Source organism: Canis lupus, chromosome 21 (assembly GCF_011100685.1).
Source record: "Canis lupus familiaris isolate Mischka breed German Shepherd chromosome 21, alternate assembly UU_Cfam_GSD_1.0, whole genome shotgun sequence".
NCBI classification, from domain to species: Eukaryota; Metazoa; Chordata; class Mammalia; order Carnivora; family Canidae; genus Canis; species Canis lupus.
Genome location: NC_049242.1, coordinates 36,864,071 through 36,881,487, shown reverse-complemented (window position 1 = coordinate 36,881,487; position 17,417 = coordinate 36,864,071). Strand labels below are relative to the sequence as shown.

At 49.6% G+C, this 17,417-nt stretch overlaps 1 protein-coding gene and 1 long non-coding RNA gene across 15 annotated transcripts in view; one reads left to right on the top strand and one right to left on the bottom strand.

Annotated features, from left to right (window-relative positions):
- ARNTL (aryl hydrocarbon receptor nuclear translocator like) overlaps positions 1 to 17,417 on the bottom strand; it is a 101,444-nt gene that overhangs the window by 49,266 nt on the left and 34,761 nt on the right. The gene's annotated exons all lie outside the window — the stretch shown is intronic.
- On the top strand, positions 966 to 13,275 carry LOC111091562. Of its 3 annotated transcripts, none has more exons than XR_005375770.1 (5): positions 966 to 1,270; positions 6,549 to 7,901; positions 8,327 to 8,414; positions 9,131 to 9,187; positions 11,745 to 13,275. It is a non-coding gene; the product is annotated as an uncharacterized LOC111091562 (long non-coding RNA). The 3 variants fall into 3 exon arrangements; XR_005375768.1 differs by having other exon boundaries at positions 9,112 to 9,187; XR_005375769.1 differs by having other exon boundaries at positions 6,549 to 7,917; positions 9,112 to 9,187.

Genomic DNA, 17,417 nt, shown 5'->3' with positions numbered 1-17,417 from the left:
ACTGTCTTCATGTCTGTCTAAGACTGTGAGCCCTGCAGGATAGAAATCAGATCTGTCTGGTTCCCTGGCTCTGAGCCTGGCATAGAGAGGACACTGTTAGGGAAAAGCAGGGAGCCCCCAGCCCCAGCCCCAGCCCCGCTGTGCCATGACTCACTGCGGGGCCCTGGGAAAGCCACTCCCCTCTCTGGGCCTCAGCCTCCCCACCTGGACAGGGATGTACTTGAGCTAGAGGATCCCTGAAGTCTTGTCCAGCTCGGAGACGCTCCGAGAACGCAGGCCAAAAAAGCACTGGATTTGTGCCTCTTGTGATGATGTGGGTAATAATCACTGAGCGAGATACCGCAGGAGTGGCCCAGATCCACCATTGCGAGGAGTGAACTCCCTCACGCGGATACCGAGTGCTAGGGGATGTGTGCTTGTATAGCTAAGGAGAATGGACAATGAGGAGTGATTTTATCTCCCTTTGAGAACATAAGCACACTCTTCTATATTTGTACATACCATCTCCTAATTTAGACAGTGTAGAACTTTTTCTGATCAGCACTCACTTGCCAATAATTTCGCTCTACATCTAAATGAAGAATAGGAGTCATATAAGTTCACAGATTGAATGGATGGCTGATTTACAAAGCCCTTAAAATGTGGCTGCAGGCCGACGCTGGCAACCCCATAATTAGATATGGCATGCTCTGCGATGATGTATTTTTTACTGTTTTTTAATAACTCAGTTCTCCTTCTGGGATGAGGGGAAAAATGGAATTTGTTAAAAATAAATCGAGATTTAGTGGCTTTTCAGCCTTCTGCTGCTTGTTGCTCACAATATTCTATAAATAAAAGAAGCCCTGCCCTATAGTGCACTGTAAACACCCACAGACACTCAGAGCCAAATTCTTCCAATTATGACCCTCTGCCAGTTGCCAAGCTACTGCAAGGACCCACTTGAAAGGCGGCCATCTAGGCCATCTCCTGATTAAGCCGCCCGGCAGCAAGGAGGAAGGCCTGCTGCTTTGGCACCATATCTAGTCTGAAATAATTGTTCCATTTTCTTGAAATTAAGCCCTTTCCTTGTGATCGAATTACAATTCAGAGGTAGATGAAAAACGAACCACCTGTCAGTCCGTCCCTCTGCCCGGGTCATGTGTGCATCGAAGATCTGGGCTGTCACGTGTTGGACTTAAATCAGGCGGCAGAAGTGCCTTCACGACAGTGTCTTTAGCTGCACCGAGCAAATCAAGGTCAAATAAAAGTAGGTCAGCTCTGAACATGACAGGTGAGTCACAGGCAGCCTGCCCTTCTGCTCAGCAGCTTTCCTCGCTAATCAGTTCGGGCCCCTCTTGTTCAATGGAGCAGACTGAGATGGTCCTTTAAGAATCACTATTCCACCCCGGGAGGGACGAGGGACAGGGACAATGCGGTCGGTATCGGGTGTCAGGCTGACTGCAGGGTGGTTCAAATGCCACCGCACAAACGGAGACTGCCCGGCGGCCGTGTGGCCCCAGCCAGCCCTTAAAACACTGCGTGCAGAGGATCAGGCGATTGGCGTGTGCCACAGTCTCACTGAGAGAGAAATCACTTCCAGTTCCTTAGAAACCGGAATGCTCAAAGTGGCACTGGAGCAAAATGGGCTCCGGCTAGAAACTAATCACCCTCCTTCAGTGTCAGCTCCACTGGGTGAGCACAAGGCCCTGTGCTATACAGTTCCAGCCCCAGAAGCTCGCGCTCTGAATGCCGAGCCAATTAGAGAACAAATGCCACCCCAAAGAGAACGGGTATGTGCTCTGTGGTCAGATTTTCCAAACTCAAAACTGAGGCCTATCCTTAAAGGGGCAGGATGTTCAATGCTGGAAAGCCTGGGACTTGGGGGTGGGGTCACAAAGCATGAAGTCTCATCAGAGAGGGCTCCTCTGGGTAAGCATGGGGGGCTCAGTCGGTTAAGCGTCTGACTCTTGATTTTGGCTCAGGCTGTGATCTCAGATCTCAGAGCCGTGAGATCGAGCTCCCCACACCGGGCTCCACGCTCAGCAGAGAGTCTGTTGGAGATTCTCTCTCTCCCTCTGCCTTTCTCCTCCTCTAAAATCAATCAATCAATCTTCAAAAAAAATAGTATTAATAAAATAAAATGGCCCTTACTGTGACTCACCCACCACCTGTGGGTTCTCATTTCTTAATGTCTGAAATGGTCTCGTTTCTTTGTGTCTCCTCAAATTAGAACATGAGCATCAGGAGAGTCTTGTTCTCGAGTATTTCCAGAGCAACCAGAATGGTCACTGGCCCATAGGTGCTCAATATTCACTGAGTAAACGAATCCACACCTAGCCTCTGGAAGAGCAGTCTATGTACCCTCGATGCTCACAGCAATCTGATGAGGTGAAATCATTACTTCTTCTGTAACAATGAGAAAATCGAGGCTCAGAGAGGGTGCATGTTTTTCCCAGGGCTGCACATCTAATGAGTTCATGGAGCTGGAATTCCAAGCCAGGCGTGAAAAGTTCTAATCCTGGCTTTGAAGTGAGCATCTGTTGCTTTTATAATTTAGAAAAAGCAAAGGAGAAAAACTTTAGCGGAAAAACTACGTATCAGAAAGAGCTTTTCATCAAATGATCTAATACATGACAGATTTGGTTCCTATGTCCCCAAACATCAGCCCCCCTTCTATCTGCAGAGGGCATCGGCACCACAACCCCACAGCCAGAGCGGGAGGAAGGGTCCTGGGGCCCCCATTATGGAAGGTTCATTCCTGTCTTTCTGTGGAGCTCTGAAGGCCAGGTTGGGGAGGGGAAGCTGTTGGCAGTGGCACCCATGACTCCTATCACTTATTCCATAATTTGCTGCAAAGTTTCCAAGCAGAGGCCTACGAGCAAGTTAGAAGATTGTATTGTAGAGTGCTTGGCATGTGCCTTCCCCCATACTCGTGCCTTGAAAATTGGAATAAAAACATAAAAAGGAAAGGAAGCATACTTTTAAAGACTGAAATTTCAAAAATCGTATTGAAAAGTAGAGATTTATATTTCCCTGAATTTCGAACACTGCGAACCATGCTGAAGGTAGGCAGATGCACCTTTATAATCTGTATATCACAATAAAGTTCCTGTTAGTCTGATATTTGGGGCCAAAAACTCCTCCCCAGGCTGTCTACTCGATGCAGGCTACGGCTTGAATTGATGTACAAACCAGCAGGTCAGTCTCGTCAAAATGGCCAGCTAATTCTAGTGTGTAGATACACTTCTCAAAAACGGGAAAGAAATGAAAAGGGCAAGTAGTATCAATAAAACAGGCTTTCCCAAATGCTACCAGGATGGCCTAACAACCTGTGAATACAAGCATCCTACAGAAACAGAGAGCCCTTCCTGATTGTGAACGAGGGGTGATAGGACAACAGAAGAGCTAATAACCTTTTGGATCTGAATTTCTTTTTTTTTTTTTAAAGATTTTATTTATTTATTCATGAGAGACAGAGAGAGAGAGAGAGAGGCAGAGACACAGGCAGAGGGAGAAGCAGGCCCCATGCAGGGAACCTGACACGGGACTCGATCCCGGGACTCCTGGATCATCATGCCTTGGACCAAAGGCAGGCGCTAAACTGCTGAGCCACCCAGGGATCCCTGGATCTGAATTTCTCAGCTAGAATTCCTGAGTGGGCTTCAGGGCAAATGTCTCATGAATAAGGTTGGTCTTGTGAGAAACTGTCATGTACATTTTTTGGAGAGAGGCTCCATGAATCACCAGAGTCACAAAGTGATCTGTGACCCCGTAAGATAGGGACACCCACAAGCCCTTTCTGCTGCCACTCCTGTTTTCTTGGGACAATCCTGTGACATAAACAAGGACATGTGAAGCCCCCCTGGCTTGCAGAGCAGACAAGATGACATGGACAACCAGGGAAAATTGTCCAAGCTCTTGCCTGAACGGCCCAGCTACTGGGACTGCTCAAGTGAGTGACTGAAATGAAGTCATTTTCTGGAAGGGACTGAGGAATGGCTGAGCTTTAACTTGAGCCCAGGGCCCAGGCACAACCAGAAAAGACCAAGAGAGCAATGGACACAAAGTCTTAGGGAATATGAACTTGGAAACAACAGCATGGGACAGGAGACAGGACAAGGGCCTGGCAGCCAGGCAGGGCTACATTCACTCCTGACCCCATCCGCGTACTAGTCACGTAGCCTTGAGACAGGGATGATGACGATGGTGGTCATGGTGGGATGATGACGACAATGGTGACGACCATGACAATGAGACACAGATATCTACGATAAGCTATTACCTTCTGACGGCACAAAGCCTAGCATATAGCAGGCAAATGCTTACACGCTTGTGAAATAACACGTCTACTTTTCACAGTGACACATGACCCCTCTCTAGATTTTTTTTTTTGAAGATTTTATTTATTTATTCATGAGAGTCACACACAGAGAGAAGCAGAGGCACAGGCAGAGGGAGAGGCAGGCTCCTTGCAAGGAGCCTGATGAGAGACTCAATCCCAGGACCCCAGGATCATGACCTGAGCCAAAGGCAGATGCTCAACCACTGAGCTACCCAGGCGCCCCTGACCCCTCTCTAGATTATCTGTGTTTTCTAGATGTGGGGAAATGAAGGTTAAAAAGGTTACATAGCATGCCCAAGGTCCACAGTTAGTGGGGATTCAAATCTGAGTCTGTTAGACTCTAAGCCCATGCTCTTAACGCCTAAGCTCCACTGCACTGCCAAGTCTCAGCTTCCTCATCTGTAAAAAGGTTAATAATACTCACCCTGGCAGGGTGGGAAGGGTGAGACAGAAAGCATGTGAAGTGTTTAGCACAGTACCTGGCACCCAGGAACTCTATAGTGTAGCTATTAATGTAATGGAATGGAATGGCATCTGGACCTTTGGAAGAGAGACGGAGGGTGGGAGGTGGGCATCTGGCTGTACAGATGGTACAGCATTTCACTTCACGGGGCTCGACAAACAGGATTAGGAACTTTGGACCACGGCTTAAGAGCCTGGGATGGCATCATTTCAGGAACAGAGAGGGGACACCTCGGCAAGACGGACAGGCATGTATTCGCTCAGAGATGAAAGGCTCCCCTTTGAAAGTTGGAGAGGATTGGGGACTTCTGGAAGAAGGAATAATTCAAGCTCCAAAAGAAAGTTTTCAAGAGGCGGTACCAAACAGCATGGCTATTCCTGGGCTACGGATGTATGCCCACCGACAAGCCGACTCTCCGCTGCCCCAGGGAGAAGAGTCCCTGTGTGTGTTTGTGGTAAGGGAGACGCCGAACCCCCAAGGTACTGGTAAACCCCATCCGGAACACAGGCAGAGGAGGGGCATTCTAAAAAAAGGAGAGAATTTGTTAGAGCAAGTCTCCTTGGGAGTTAAACAGGAGGAAATGTACCCGCTGCAAGAAAGAACCAAAGACCTAGTGTGGCCTGTAGTGTGCAAGAGCAGAAAAGGGCCCGTATGCAGGAGGAAGCATGAGCCTCACTGATGCCACCACCCTGACCGCACTCCTACTCTGCAGAGTCACTCCTCCGAGAGCCATCAGCACTGCAGAGAATGTGCATCCCAGAGCTGACATTTGCCTGGGGAAAAAAAACATCACGCAGGATTGCCAGCCTGCCACACCCCCCCCAGCCCCCCGAGAGCCGCTTAGCCCCTGCATTTCTAATAGAGGAAGTGCTCCACCGAGTTATCCCGATAGGAACCAAAGACACGCACCCTGTCATCGGTCCCCTCCCCGCCATGCCCGCGGCCCTACACAGGACTCAGCATCAATTTCCTGGACCATTTTAACTGCTTCTAACTAGTTCTGCTGCCTCCTCCTACAGTCCAGCCCCCACATTGCCACCAGCTGGCTTTCTAAAATAAAAGTGCTGACCACGTCACTCACCTCCTGAAAGATGTCTACTAGATTTGCACTGCCTACGGAATAAACGCCAAAGTCTTAACTTGCATTAATTCATTCATTCTTTTCCTCGCCAATCGAATGTGTGATATTCACCTCCTGGGTGCCAGGCTCTGTTTTAGGTCCTGGAGATAGAGTGGTGAATGAGACAGGTGAGGCAAGCAGCCGTCCTCATGGATTTACATTCTAGTAGGGTAAGCCAAGCAGTAAAGAAGACAAATAAATAGATCGTATGAAGTCAGCTAGTGAGGAGTGCTAGTGGAGACAAAGCAGGGTAAGAGGACCGAGTGATGGGGTAAGGGATAGAGGAGGACAGTGCATTTCTAGTCCTTGAACACAGTGACTAGATGTCTATTCCTCTTTGTGCCCCATCTTATTTGAACAGACACCAGAATGGAATGAAGGTCAGCCGGGCAGGGATGTAGGGGAAGACTGATTCAGGTAGAGAACAGTAAGTGCAAAGGCCCTGAGGCAAGAAAGAGGAACAGCAAGAAAGATACAGTGGCTGGGATGGAGGGAGCAAAGCAAAGAGTGCTAGGAGATGAGACCAGAGAAGCAGGAGGGGCTGGCAGGCCATGGAAAGCAGTTCCGATTCTATTCCAAGGATGCTGGGAAGCCATCGGAGACTTTTGGCAGGGAAATGACACGATCTGATTTACTTTTAAAAGGTCACTCTGCCTGTTTCTGTGGAAGACTGACAGCAGTAGGGACGGAGCAGAAACGGAGACCGGCTGCGAGATGGGGGGACATCTGGACGAGGGTAGGGAGATGTGGTGGCTTTCAAGATACACTCCGGGGGAACAGCTGTCAAGAACTGCAAGCAGACGACGTGAGGCGCCAGGGAAGGAGCAAGACGATGATGCCTACATGTTGGGCCTGCGTAACCAGGGAAATGGTTCTGCCTCATAAGATGGGGAAGAAGGGGGAGGAGCAGGGTTATATGTTTTCCTTTTTTTCTTTTCAAGAGAAAAATATCAAGACTTGTATTTAGTTATCTTAGGTCTAGGATGCCCATTAAATGTCAAAGTGGGGATGCTGAGTGGGTAGTGGGTATGTGGGTTGGGGCTCAGGAGAAAGGTCCAAGGTCATCATTGTACCGATGACCACTGGGTCCTCCACCTCCGGACAGGCACCCAGGCGTCACCTCCTCCAGGCTCTGGCGGCTGCTCTGTGGCTCCTCCTGCCTAGAATGCTCTGTCCTCACTTCTGCAGTGTAGGCTCCTACTCGTCTCTTGAGACTTGCTCAAGAGGCACCTCTTGTTTAAAGGCCCCTCCTGAGTGCCCAGGGGAGAGCCCCTCAGCCCTCCCTTCCCCTGCGGTGCCCTGTCACATGCCCCAATAGCCTTGTGTCACCTCTATTTGCACCTTTCCTCCTCATGAGCATCTTGAGGGCAGTGACCAGAAGACTATTCCTCCCTGTACCCCACCTCCTACCATAAGGCCGGGGCACGGCAAACATTTGCTAAATGAACAGAGATGCCCTCTCTGTAAAGAGGCCCAAAAGAAACGACATGCGTGCCAACTGACCCACACGGCAGCCGCTGTCTGCGAGGAGTAAAGGGGGAAATAGGTATTGCCCCTGCAGCGCTAGGGGTAGAATGGTATCCACCTTCGAGGAGTTTCTTAACAATACAAAAGAGCCTCAAGAAATCGAAGAGCTGGGGCACCTGGGTGGCTCAGTGGTTGAGGGTCTGCCTTCAGCTCAGGGCGTGATCCCAGGGTCCTGGGATCGAGTCCCATGTTGGACTCCCTGCGTGGAGCCTGCTTCTCCCTCTGCCTGTGTCTCTGCCTCTCTCTGTGTCTCTCATTAATAAATAAATAAAAATCTTAAAAAAAAAAAAAAGAAATCTAAGAGCTGAGTATCTCAGGATGTCACACGGTGTACTGAACACCACATCTGAGAAACGCGTCTCGGGTCTCCCTGCAGAAACACCCAGCGAGTCCCAAACCGAAGCACTGAGGAGTCCGAGACAGAAGGAAGCAAACCGCCCTCGTCTACGTGGCCTCCTGCACTCCTGAGAGTGAGCCTGGAAGCAGGTCCTACTTTTACAGAAATAGATGGGTATCAGAAGACGTTGGGTGATCCGCCCAAGGTCACAGAGCTGGGCGGTACAGGAGCCGGGAGCCACACTCAGGTCTTCCCGAAAGCAATGCCTGCGTTCCTTCCAGCACACGCCCCAGCCTCCCCCTGTCATACCAGGTCACAGGGCTGGCGGGATCCTTAGGGACCCCCTAAGCCCCAGAGCATGCCAAGGAAATGGAACTCTGGAGAGGGGCTGTGATGTGCCCACGGCCACTGAGGAGTCCCCAGCAGAACTGAGGTTGGAATCCCAGCCCCCGACTCCTGAGCCGGGCTCTGGGGGCGCGGCACCTGCACCCTGTCACCCATGTCTCGCAGTGCAGAGCCAGAGCCAGAGTTTTAACAGTCTAATCTCTCTGCTTACAGGTGCCCTAGAGGTAACAGCGAGGGGGAATGGGAAATCGTGTTTTGTATCAGTGATTCCCGCTGCGTGATTCTGGGACCCCATGGACAGGTGAGACGCTAAGTGAGGAGCGCTGTCCCCACATGGGTAGGGTTACATGACCAGCTGTGGGACGTGAACAGACAGCCGTGTGGCAGCTCTCTCATTCCTTTGGACAAACATTCGCTGCCCACCTACTGTGTGCAAGACACTGAACAAAGCAGCGGAGGCCACGGGGAAAGAGGCCCGGAGGTGAACCGTGACTCCCCGGCTAGTGGAATAATCAGCATATTAACCTCCCTAAGCCTCCGTTTCTTCATTGGTAAAGAAGAGTCCCTGTTTTCACAAAGTTGGTTCTGGCCACTAACTGGGATGACACATGCCCCTGGTATACAGAAGTGACGCAGTAAGCATCAAATGGCTGGTAGTCTTTTCATTGCTGAGAAAGCAAAAGAGCTTACTCATACTGTAGGGGAAAAAAAAAAGGATGGAAAAAGGTAGCTACACCAGAGCTCTTGTAAAAACTTAGCAGAGTGAAGCAGCTAGCATCAATCCTCTGAGGGTTTGCCAAAGCATAGAGAAATTCTGAGGGGCTGAATATCTTCAGGCAGGGCGGGGAGAAAGTGTGGCAGAATGAGAGGAAAAAGGAAAAGAGAGAGGATGAAACTGAATATATCAGTGCGTTGGTAAGGGTCAATGAAATTAAAATAGTCACAAAATAATGTGACTTGATTGCTAATGAATAGAGTTTGCTGTTCATTACCTACAGCCTCATCTTCTCCATCCAGCTCCTGTTCAATCTGCAATACCCTACTGGCTCGAGGACTTCTTCTACTTCACTCCAGGTTCACTAATCTCTGCTCTATTTTTTTTTTTTTTAATCTCTGCTCTATTAATTGATTCTTAGCAACGTACACATTACATCGTCTCTGCTTGTTGGGCTTCCCCTACTGAATAGGGAGCTCCTGAGAGGACATATTGTGCATGATTCACCTTGGTGGCCTTCCTCTGACCCCAGGATCCCCAGCCAGCAGCCAATAGTCTGGAGCATCCCCGGAGGAGACCCTTCTCTCTAAAGCAGGAAAATGAGGCAGGACTCATTTATAAGTGTGCATTCTGTGCTGAACATTTGAGGGGCCACCTTTTAGATCTTAATTCATGTATTCCTCAAAATGCCCCCGAGAGAATTATTATCCTGATTTTGTAGAAGGGGATGCTGAGGCTCAGGGAGGTCAGGTCAACAGCCAAAGTTTCATACCACTAGTGAAAGTGATGAGACCAGGTTTTGATCCTGGATCCCCTGTTTTCACTAGACCAGCCCACCTGCATGGGTCTAATGAAGCTGAGGGCATCCTGGAAGGATGAGTGGTCTGGTCATCGAATCTCCCTGCAGGCTCATCAGTGAGGTTAGAGTTAAAGAGCTCTGGCCAACACATCGTAACCTGTTAGCAAAAGCCAGACACCAGGTCAGAGAGGCAGAGAAGAAGCCAGAGAAAACGGAATTCAAAATTTCACCTGCAGTTAGCAGGTGGTAAGTCCACCATCTCTCCCGACCCATCCTGTCTAAGGGGAAGAATACACATTCTGGGTCAGTAGTTCTCAACTGCAATGTGAACAGTTAAATCTCCTGGTGGAGAATTCACAGGTCCTTCCCAATTGCTGGGGAAACCTTCGAGAACACAACTATCAGCATTAGCACTCCTAGGAGAAGGCTGTGGACATAAGTGACCACAGGAAGTCTGGGAATGTCACTTCCTTTTCCTTTCTCTGCCTCCAGCTCAGTAAAGGAAACTTCCATGATGTGCTGTAGGTAAAAAGCTATGTCTCAGCCTCACAGAGGTCTGACTCCACTGCATTTGGAGTCAGAAGACCTGTGTCCACGGCACTGTTCCTTCCTTACCAGCTGTGCAACACTCAATACGTCAGATCTTCTTTGGGCCTAAGTGTCCCGAGATATAAATAGGGGAAGAGGGGAATGCCTGCTTCCCAGAGAGGTTGTAGGGAGGGACGCTATGAGATAATACATGTGGGAAGAATCTGCCCATGTAAAAAGGTGTTCAGATGTAAAGAAGGGGTGAGGGGTGCTGGGGACCTCAGATCCCTCACTACCTCACCTGCTGCCTCCCCTCCCCAAGCCTCCTGGGCCTAAGGCTTGGCACTACCTGCTGCAGCTCATTTGAATGCAGACCCAGCTTCTATACTGAGGGCTCTAGGGAAAAATACAAGCAGCCCTGATAGAGTACTGGAAAAGGAAGCTGTGATTTGGCTGTTAGTCTTCCAAAGGCTACCTGGCACAACTACAATCCTTAACTAAGTTTTATTATTTTTTAAAGATATTTTATTTGCAAGAGAAAGAGAGAGAGAGAGAGAGAGAGAGAGTGAGCAGTGAGGAGGAGCAGAGGGAGGGAGAGACTCAGACTCCCCACTGAGCAGGGAGCCAGATAGGGGCTCGATTCCAGGACCCTGACACCTGAGCCAAAGACAGATGCTTAACTCATTGAGCCACCCAGACGCCCTTTTAAATAAGTATTTAATAATTAAATTGGCTACAGCAGTTGAGAAACAGTTTTGTCATCACATACGATGATAATCATCACCAAAATCAAAATATAAGTCATTTAATTAAACCTATATACTAAGACAAATGTGTCATTTTGATGTCGTATGTATGACTTTTTAAAGGTTACTTTTCTTATATGTGTTTAGACAAAAAAAAAAGCTAGATTATTAAAGCCGTAATTGGATACTCTTGGGAGGAGCATGAGTTGGTACAGCCTTTTGGGAGGGCAATTAGGCAATATGGATTCAAATTTTAAGTGTAAACTATTTAAGCCAGAAGTCCCGCTTCTTGCTATCTATACCACAGAAAATCTCATGTAAAAGTTCATAAGCGTGCACAATGGTTACAGCAGCAGTGGTTGCAATGGCAAAAGATTGAGACCTGGGTGTCCACCAGTACAGGAATGATTAAATAAACTTGAAATGTATCCATACCATGGAAAACAGCGGTCATATTATTTTTGTACATTTACCTGTACATATCAACTTGAAAAGATGACCATAATTATTGACAGTTGGCCATTGAAAGGAAAGTCACAGGACAGAACAAATAGAGAAATTTCATTTTTACAAAACAAAAGTAAAAATGAGTATATTGGGGATAAGGGCAAAGGAGGGAGGAGGTACACAAGCAAGTTAAAAAGTCCAGGACTGTACCCAACAAAGTCTCAAAAGTGCCTATCTTTGGAGAAGGTTGGAGGTGGGGAAGTCATGAGGACTTTCTTCCTTTAGTGAATGCACTTCAGTGTTGTCTGAATTTGTTACAAGCATATACTCTTTCATAATGCCAAAAGCAAAAACTAGATCTGAAAAGTCACAAAATAATGATTTTTAAAATTTCAGTATTTGCAAGGCATCTCCTAAAGTGACCACCACGGGATATGACACCTCCTCTCCCATCTCCGTATGTGGCCACCGGTCCTGGGCTTGCCCAAGAGATCACAGATGGGGATGATCTCCGGGACTGAGACTCTCAGACCCTCTCCTATTTGCAAAAGAAATCTGCCAAATTACAGCTATTTCAACAAGATGGCTAATAAAAAGGACTAAGTGCCTTGTTCAAATTTACAACATCATAACTTGCTGAATTCAAGTTCACTCGTCTTCAACCTTGCTTAAATAGGGGCAATCAAAATTTATATCCTGCATTATCCAACATTTTATGTTGACTTAGTAAGCCTTGCTGAAGAGTTCTTAACAACTGCTAATGAGGAAATTCCATGGGGAGGAGAGAAGGTGACTCTCCTAAATCCAAAAGAGCCTCAATGAAACACTATCGCCACTTGGATTCTCATAAAAATGTCAACTTATGGGGTGAAATGACCTTCTCATCTATGGGCAAAGTTGCTAATGAACAGAACTCTAAATTGATGCAGTGTCTGAGAGGTGCCAGTTTCGTTTAGCAGAGACTGCCCGCTCAGTTACCTGTGGGCCCTGTAAAGGTGCAACAGCTGGGCAGGAGGGACAGGTCCCCCCAGGACCACCACTCTTCAGCACTGCCATGAGGGAAGATGGACCCAATGCTGCAGGTTCTCATGCAGAGCCAGAAATCCAGATTTCTAGACACCATCTACCACCTTTCAGATGCTAGCCACTAACTGTAGTTTTAGAATACTGTGAGCGCTGAACCAAATACATCTGCAGGCCAGATGTGGCCCGTGAGTCAAGTTTTCAACCTCTGCTTGAAAGTATCTACATTTTCTTAATGGGTAATTTTTGTTCAATTTTATTTTCAGGAGGACGGCAGGAGGCAGGGAAATAATATGGGATGAGAGTCAAGCAGTTGATACTAAGAATATATTCCTAACGTACTTGACAAACAAGGGTAGTGGTCCCTAACAAAACGGGAAGAAACTGTTGAAATTGACTCGCCTCTACCAGGCATAAAACCCTCGAGAGTAAGGATTTCCCATGATCCAGAGCGAATTTCCACAATTTGCTATCAATGAATCGACAAGAACTTACTCCACTACTACGTATTAACCGTTCATCATAAGACATTTAAAATAACAACAGCAAGCACAGAAATGCTCCTCAGTGCCGGATGCTACTCAGGCATTTGGCACCCGGCAGCACCAGTGTGGGTCACACAGGCTCTGGGCAAGATTCCAGGAAAGGCCTAACACATCTCCCTCCGAAACGAAAACCAAAAACAACCCGGAATGTAGACATATCATAAAATTGTGCTCAGTCGTTTTTTTCCCCAAAGCCCAAACAATAAGATATATTTGTGCTACTAACAGTATCTGCATGTAATCTGCAATCCACAAAGTGCCTTTCTTATATCCTATCTCACTCCTCGGGGCCTTTACTGCACTGTAGACCTTGTATCCTGTCTGAAGTCCTCTCACGGTTGTTGTTAAAGACACGACTCTTAAAGAACCAAATACATCCACATTTTCTTAATGGGTAATTTTTGTTCGATTTTATTTTCAGAAGGATGGCAGGAGGCAGGGAACCACAGTAACAGAGCACAGAGCCGTGGCGGTTTCCACGTGCCAGGGCTAAGTACATTTTCATTTTGCCCTCACAAGAACCTCATGGAGGGGGTGACCATCCTCACCACCCCATTTTACAGGTGAGGGAACCGAGGCCTGCAGAACTTGGGTGGGTGGTCCGAGTCATACCACTAGCAGGCACGGAGCTGACATTCAGAATTGGGTCTGCCCCCAGGGCCTGGGGCCAGCACGCCAGTCCCTTTCCAAGGCGGAGTCTGTGCTTTCAGCCCAAGTCAGTTTGCTGCTGGCAAATTTAGCTAAGGTGTGGCCAACGTCCTCCCGCTGCTCCTCCCCCATGCCCACTTTCCCCACTTGGTCAGAAGCCATTTTTTTTTTTAATTTTTATTTTTCCCACTCAAAACCAGGGTGAGTCACTCAGAGATCAGCCAGCCAGCCCCAGAGGGCCCCGGAGGCCCGGTGAGGTGCCCCTGGGGGACTGGCCTCCCTGCTGCCAGCCTAACCTAAGTTGGGTAGCCCAGCCTGCTGGGGTGTAGATGGGGCTTGCAGGGTACTGCTTTCTGAATGGGGTCTGAGAAGCGGTGCTGATGGTCACAACAGCCCTGTGAAATGGTCACTGAGGTACCAAGGGGGGGTTGGGGGGCAGCAGGGGAGGTGCCTGCAGCTTGGGAGCGGGGGAAATAGTTATGTAGCCAGTAGCTATGAAATGTCTCTTATGCAAGGCCCCACATCAGACCCCCTGAGAGAGGGAGACATGGTCTCTAATGTGCACGGGGATAAATGACATGAATAAAAACACGGAGCAGGAGTACACACACCCCTCTACGCACGTACGCTCGCCGGCCCAGCACACGCATGCACACGTGCACCGCAGAGCAGCTGCTCCTAAGGTAGCGGCTTCTGTCCTCCCTCACCTGCTTCCGTGGGTCCCTCAGCCTGTCTCTGCAAGGTGCTGCCCTGCCACAGATGCCATGCCGTGGCCGGTCCCCGGGGGCTCCGCAAGGACCAAGGCAGCAGGCACACAGGTCACGACAGCCCTTGGTGCGCACAGCCGTGCTCAGAGTGCGCGCAGGCCCAGAGGAGCGGAGGAAGGTGCTGGCTCCACGCTGGGGGAGGAAAGGGGTCTGCTTGCCTGCGAGGGCGAGGGGGGCTGCAAGCCGGAGAGAGGGACCAAGGCGCTGGGCCTCAGGGTCTGAGAGGAAGGGACCCTGCGGAGGCCCAGGTGCCTCCTCCGCGCAGCAGCGGCTCCGACACAGAAACAGGGGAGGGTAGAGGCCAAAACATGCCAACAGGGGGCCCAGGCACATTTTATGCCTTTTTAAAAAAAAACGATTTTATTTATTTATTCATGAAAGACATAGAGAGAGACGCAGAGACACAGGCAGAGGGAGAAGCAGGCTCCATGCAGGGAGCCTGACGCGGTACTTGATCCCAGGACTCCAGGATCACACCCTGGGCCGAAGGCAGACGCTAAACCACTGAGCCACCCAGGGATTCCCACGTTTTATGCCTTATTGGTGATGGTGATGGTAGGACCCAGGTCTCTTACAGGGAGGTTGGGGGAGACCTCCCAGGAGGAGGCAAGTCAGGGGTAATGGGCACAGAGGAGGCAAGCCAGAAGGCAAATACACCCATGCAGCAGGAACAGCTTCTGGAAACATCCCTGAAAGGGAGAGCAGCATCCTAAGTCTTTCTAGGGGAGGTCCTGGAGCACCCTAGCCTACAGGACACCTCTGTGGTTAAGAATGGCTCCTTCCTCTAGGAAGCCTTCCCAGATTACTGTGAAGCCCCCTGCAAAAACCACATTCTCAGGAGTTTCCCAGCTCTGCAGCAGAACTAGGAAATGGAGAAGGTGCAACAAGCATTGAGCTCACGGCCCCACAGGGAAACACGAGCACATATACTGGTGACTGCCCAGGTGCATGGTGCCGGCTCCCGTGGGGGCTACAGACACCGCCCTGGCCTCTTGGGTCAGAGCCCCTTCCTGTCTGCCACCTCACAGTGTTCACCCAGGACTCGAGGTTCCAAGGCAGGTAAAGAAGCCCTTGGGCATCTCCACAAAGGACCACTAGCTGTCCTCATCCCCTACCCAGAAGAGCATTCTCAGCTAGGGGAGAATGGGGGAGAAAAGCCGTCAGCACTTAGCAAGAATCATTATTTTGGCTAATGTAGGAAGTGTGGGACTCGCCCAGGATGTAGCTGGGTAGACCTGACTCCCGAGAATTCCTTGATAGACTCTTTTTTTTTTTTTTTTAAGATTTCATTTATTTATTCATGACAGATACACAGAGAAAGAGGGAAGCAGAGACACAGGCAGGGGAGAAGCAGGCTCCATGCAGGAAGCCCGATGTGGGACTTGATCCTGGGACTCCAGGATCACGCCCTGAGCTGAAGGCAGACGCTCAACCACTGAGCCACCCAGGCATCCCAATGGATTCTTTTTCATTTTGAATTGCTATTCCTATTCCATCAACAACAGGAGCTTTGTTTTTTTTTTTTAAGTCCAGGGCAAAGACTATAGGGCAGTTACATTCCTGAGGCCTCAGTATGCCAGGAGACATGACAGGTCGCCACAAACCCAAACCCACAGCAAATGCATCCTGCGCTCAAACCTGAGGGGAGGGGTGGCCCTGCCGAATGCAATGGCCAATGAACCTTCAATTCCAAATACATTTGATCACATTATAAATCTGTTATTTATAACAGATTTGACCATCCCTATTCCTTCAACAAACACTTCCTGAGCCAGGTGTGCTGTTCTGGCACCGAGAATCCAGAGACAGTGTGTGTGCATGTGTGTGTGTGCCCGCACATGCGCACATGTGCAGTCCCCACCCTTAAGGAGTGTGGTTTACCGAGCATAACAAGTAGTAAATCAACAGTTATGCTGATAAGTGCTTTGGGAGAGAGAAATGCAGGGTAGTCTGGGAGGCGGGAGGAAGGTCACGTCCAGGTCACAGAGAGGAGCAGGGTGGGAAGGAAGGTGTTCAGAAGAGTGGAAACCTGTCCTGAGCCACTGAAATGGGGACCAGGGGGTGGGTCATTCCCAGGAGGGCCCAGCAGTGATGGCTGTCAGGAGGCTGGGCTGAAGTTAGAAATCCAGGTTAGGGAAAGAGTGAAACAAGGAATGTGGCCAAAGGCCCGATCATGAAAGACCACAGGCCTGCCAAAGGGGCTTAGGATTTATCCCACCAGCAACGAGGAGCCCTTGGGGAGTTTTAAACAGAAGAAAGCCATGATCAGATGCGGGAGTTATAAACATCATGCTGATAAGGAGTGTGGGGGTGGAATGAGGCAGGACAAAAATGGACACAGGAAGACCAATTAGGAGGCTGTTGAAAGAAATCCAAATGATGAGTCCTAAGGGAAGGAGTGGGGAAGGAAGAGAAGGGAGTGGACAAATCAGAAGATGTCCTCTTCAGTAGGACGCTGTGACCGACAGAACGTGACAGGTGAGGGAAAGGACAGAGCCAGGGACGCCTTGTGCAGGAGGCTGCAGGGGCAGGCAAGGCAGGAGACATGGGGAGACAGACGCACCTGGGAGCAGGTCCTAGGCCGGCTCTGCAGTTCTGGGTGACTGCCGGGAGGAGGCGGGCAATGGAGGGGCTCACCCAAGCACAGTCCTTGCGGAGATGAGAAGGGACCAAGGAAAGGCGTACTCGGGGTAAGGACAAAGGAAAGAGAAGTGGCAAAGCAGGCTGCGGAGGCGAGGTCTCTGAGGCTGGAGGAGAACCAGGAGAGGCAGGCCGGGTAAAGAGACTGCGTACCTACCAGGGAGGGGAAGGGAGCACTCCGCGGGCCACAGACACAGGACCCGGAGAGGACGTCCGCACTGCTGGGAGCCGTCAGTTAGCTGTTAGCAACCGTGGCCCAGCAAAAGAATGAAGAAGTGTTGACAGTGCAGCTGACGTGTGTAGAGCCCCCAAAGAGAATGAGTATGACTTCGCCCCCAACAACCCCTTTCATCTGGCTTCATTCCTTGGTGGGGCTTTCCCCGTGACCCTAATTAAACTACTGGCCCCTTCACCCTCCACCCCCCTCCCTCACTTTATTTTTCTTC